Here is a 5,305-nt window from a genome sequence, read left to right as displayed (position 1 = left end):
GGTCATACGGTAACTCTATGTTTAACTTTTTGAGGAACTGCCAGACTGTTTTCCAAAGTAGCAGCACCATTTTACGTTCTCACCAGCAGTATATGAAGGTTCCAATGTCTCCAAATCCTTTCCTTGCCAATTCATGTTATTACCTGTCATTTTTATTATAGCCATCCTAGTGGGTGAAAAGTGGTAGCTCGTGGTTTTGATGCATTTCCCTGATGGCTAATGATGTTGAGCATCTATCTTTTTATGTGTTCCCATTCTTTCTTAAACACACTCAAGTTTTTGTCCCCATCACTGCACTGAAATGGCTCTTCATAAGGCTACCAATGACCTCCACACTGCTATATCCAAAGGTCATTTCTCAGTCCTCATCCTTGTTTACCCATCAGCCGCTTTTGACGTAAGTGAAAACTCTCCTTGAAACACTTCATATTCTTGGCTTCCAGGACAACACGTTATCTTTGTTTTCCTTCTTCATTTCTGGCTGCCCCTCCTTATTTGCTTTCCCCGGTTTGTCCTCATCTGACTTCTCAATGTTAGATTCCCCCAAAGCTCAGTTCTAGAATGTCTTCTTTCCTACTATCTATACTTATTGCCTATATAATGTCATCTATGATCTACATGACCTCTTCTAGATTCATGACTTTAAATGCCATCTATATAGTTAGGATGACTCTCTACCTAGTAATGACGACTCTCAATGTTATTTCTTCAACCTGGATCCTGGATCTCTCCCCATATAGCCAAAACTGCCTATTTAACATCACCACTTAGATATCACAATTTAACACGCCCCCAAACTGAGCTCCTGTCGTTTTTCCCAAAATCAGTTCCTCTCCTTTCTCAATTTATGGCAACTTAGGCTTAAAAACTTGGAGCTGTTCTTGATTCTTCCTTCTCTCGCACCTCATGTCCAAAGTGTGAATTCCTGTGGCTCCCCATCATAATAAATCTAAAAAGTGACCACTTCTCACCACCCCCACTACCCTACTGCGGTTCAAGTCAATTCCATCTCTCACCTGGACTGTCAAGATGGCCTCCTAAATAGTCTCCCCGTTTCCGCCCTTGACTGCCTGCAGTCATTTCTCGACATAACAGCCGGAGCGGTGCTGTTAAAGCCTAAGTCAGAACGTCTTTCCACTCCGCTCAGATTCCTCCAATGCTTCTCCATGCTCATAGTAAAAGCCACAGTCCTTACTGTGACCCACAAAGTCCAAATCATCCGCCTCCTCCTTACTTCTCTCATCTCATTGCCTCCTAGCCTCCACTCCATCCTTCCATTCTTGTCATCCTGACCTCCTCTGTGTCCCTCGAAGACTCCACGTCTGCCCCTGGCTCAGGACTTGGCCCTTTCTGTTTCCTCTACTCAAAGCATTCTCACCTCTGATATTCATAGGATTTGTTCCCTTACTTCCTTCAGACCTTTACCCAGAGGCCACCTTCTCAGGGAGACTTTCCTGGTCCCCCATCTAAAATGTCAGTCCCCCTGCAAACACTTCATATGTCTCATGCCTGCTTCATTCTTGCTCTTTACCACTTATCGTATGTAACTTACTATATACTTTATTCATCTTATTTTCTGTCTCCTCAACTAGACTGTAAACTCTGTAAGCATGGAGTCTTGTCCGTTTGTTCACTGATACACCCCAAGCAACTGGAAAAGCACTTGCCACATAGCAGGCATCAAATAAATATTTGTCACATGAGTACCTTTGCCACATCTGCCCTCCCTAGAATGTTCTTCCTCCTCTTCTCCATTCAGACATATTTACCCATCCAGACAGAAATCAACGATTACCTTCTCTCTGCAGCTTCCCCAGCTTTGCTGACCTCTCTTCCCCCATCAGAGTTCGTTGTTCCCTCCTGTGTGCTCCACAAGCACGTTATATTTAACCTCTGCCATGATACTCGAAACACTGCTTTGCGACTTTCAGTATCTAACTCTCCCACGAGATAATGAGTTTCTTCAATGCAGAAGCATCACCTTTTTAATTTTTTCCATTAACTCTGGTGCCTGGTCCATAGTAAAATGCAGTAGACGTGTTGAATGAATCACCAAACACAGTCTCTCTGCTTTTCAGTCCCTCGCTCCCCTTTTCACCACCCCTCACCACTAGCCAAATGCCAGCCAGCTCCTCTGCTCCAAGGTACCCCTGACCCCCACTCCAACCAGATCTTACAGACAAGGTCTGTTCCCTGTCCCCAGGTTCTCCCCTCTGCCCTCCTACCCCTGGTCAGACGCTTATTCTCTCAGAGCTCTGCTAAGTAAGATACTATGACAAACCCATAAGTGCCAAGATCCTAGTAACATTTAATGGATTGACTACTGAATATTATATTTTAAAGTTACCACACATTTTTTTTTAATTCAGGAAATGAAGCAACAAGTGCTGAGGAAGGAAACTGGGGGGTGGGAGACACACACGCTCCTTTTGAAGGTGCTGCTTGGTGCCGGCCTGACTGCTGTGATTTGGAAGGTTTTGAGGGCAGGTGTACTTTGAGCGCTATTCGTCATTCACCTTTGGGTGAATTAACTTATCAGATTATTCCCTAGGAACAGAGAGATTATTTCTTGAGGACAGAGGAGAAGAGCTGGGACACACTGGACATCCGGAGGGAGAGAGGGTAGCTCCACCAAAGCAATGACATGGGAGAGCTGGGTGATGCTACCACCAAAGACAGACCCAGAAGAGTTCTGGTCCCCTCCCAGCCGCGCCACTTTGCCTTCAATGGGACCAATTCCACGGGGAAGCCATGGTCCAAATAATCCAATGCAGAAATGGCCCCATCAAAAGAAGAGGCCACACAATATGAATCCTAAGAAAAAGCTTTGGAAACCAGAAAGCACTATTAATTCAGCAACAAACATTCGCTGAGCCCAGAAAGGTAGAAGCATCTCCAAATATGTATTGAGTACTGAGTGCTAGCTCTGTGAAACAACTGGGCACCAGGGCCACAAAGATGAGTAAAGAAAATCCCTGGTTTGAAAGAAAAAGTCTAGTAAGTGAAAAATCACTGCAAACTAGTAGGCTGAGTACTGGAGAATAGATGTGTCAACACACTATAGTATACAGGCAGCATTCAGCTCTGGTTATATGAGAAACTGTCACATAGTATGTAACACTCGAGGTAGGTCTTCAAGGATGAGGAGGAGTTTTCTGGGCAAACAGGGAAAATGGTACAAGGAACAGCATATAAAAGGCGCAGCATAGGGGCTTCCCTGGTGGCGCAGTGGTTGAGAGTCCGCCTGTCAATGCAGGGGACACGGGTTCGAGCCCTGGTCTGGGAAGATCCCACGTGCCGCGGAGCAGCTGGGCCCGTGAGCCACAATTACTGAGCCTGCGCGTCTGGAGCCTGTGCTCCGCAACAAGAGAGGCCGCGACAGTGAGAGGCCCGCGCACCGTGATGAAGAGTGGCCCCCGCTTGCCACAACTAGAGAAAGCCCTCGCACGGAAACGAAGGCCCAACACAGCCATAAATAAATAAATAAACAAATACTTAAAAAAAAAAAAAAGTAAAAGTCTATTAATTAAAAAAAAAAAAAAAAAAAGGCACAGCATCATGAAATCACCTGTCTTGGGGGAAAATACTAGTCATATGATATGACTGGATCAAAGGCTTTGAGAATGTGGTGGTAAATGAGATTCAGAGATAGTAAGGGATCAGGTTATGAGGATCTTGAAGGCCATACTAAAAAGCTTAGACTTTAACCTTTTAGATGATGCTAAGCTGTTTAAGAATCTAAAGCAAGGGACCAACATGTTCAGAATTTCATTTCTGGAAGATCACTCTAGCTGTATAGCATGAGGTATGGATTGGAAAGTAAAGAAGACTGGACTTAAAAAGACCAGTTTGTGGAAAACTGGAGTGGAGGTGGATGAGAGTCTGAGTTAGGCAACAATAGAGATGGACAAGAATGGGCAGATACAAGATATATGAGGAGACAGTCAAAAAGCCTCATGACTGACTGGCTGTGATGGGGAGGAGTCACGAATAATATGGTCGATTGTTTTGACTGATCTAGTGGATTTGCTGATGCGGGTGATACTGAATGCATAGGAAGCTTTTTTTGTGGGACAGTTACATACATGTGCTGGGGCATATTGAGTTTGATGTTCCTGGGAGACATCAAGGTGGAGGTCTGGGAGACAAATGGGATGTGGACAGTCAATCAGGAGATAGATCTAACTTGAAGATGTAAACTTCAAAATCACATCAATACATGGTTCTGGTGGAAACCCACAGGTACAGCTCAATTGTCCTAAGGAAGTATGTTAAGAGACAACCACAGTATGCCCAAGTATGAAGACAGGCTGAAAAGGGGAGCCATACAAGAGATTAAGATTATCTGGAGATATGCAAACTATTATATATAAAATGGATAAACAACAAGGTCCCACTGTATAGTGCAGGGAACTATTCAATATCTTGTGATAAACCATAATAGAAAAGAGTATGAAAAAGAACAGATATATATGTATAACTGAATATCTGTTGTACAGCAGAGCGATTAACACAACATTGTAAATCAACTATACTTCAAAAAAATAAATTTTTAGAAACAGGTTATCTGGAGATAGAAGAGGAAAATACAGAGAAGAGTCTCAATGAAAGAGTGTTAAACACATACCAAGGCCAAAAAAGAGATCTTAAAGGTCTGAAAATGTTCATTGCATTTAACAGTACAGAGGCCATTGGTGACCTTGGTGGGCACACATTTGGAGAAGGGATGCGGACCAGGTGAGACGAGTGAGGCCCCCAGGGAACAAAACTTAAGGTGGTGCTCGCTCTCAAAGTCGTACACAAGCAGGATCAGCACCTGAGAGTGAGTTCTGCCTTAAATCTCTCACCTCAGGTGCCTCATTTTCCTCACCCCAGTCCTGCCCATTCTGAAGAGTAAATGAGAGGGAAGCAAGTAGAGTCAGCAAGCTTAATTTTACTACCCTGACTCAAGTTCTCCATCTCTTTCTTTTACAAATCATGGTAGGCTTAATTTTACCACCCTGACTCAAGTTCTCCATCTCTTTCTTTTACAAATCACGGTAGACTTAATTTTACCACCCTGACTCAAGTTCTCCATCTCTTTCCTTTACAAATCATGGTAGGCTTATTTTTACTACCCTGACTCAAGTTCTCCATCTCTTTCCTTTACAAATCATGGTAGGCTTAATTTTACCACCCTGACTCAAGTTCTCCATCTCTTTCTTTTACAAATCATGGTAGACTTTTAATTTTACTACCCTCACTCAAGTTCTCCATCTCTTTCTTTTACAAATCATGGTAGACTTAATTTTACTACCCTGACTCA

The sequence above is a fragment of the Eubalaena glacialis genome, chromosome 10 (genome assembly GCF_028564815.1).
Source record: "Eubalaena glacialis isolate mEubGla1 chromosome 10, mEubGla1.1.hap2.+ XY, whole genome shotgun sequence".
Taxonomy (NCBI): Eukaryota; Metazoa; Chordata; class Mammalia; order Artiodactyla; family Balaenidae; genus Eubalaena; species Eubalaena glacialis.
This window is presented reverse-complemented; position numbering follows the sequence as displayed.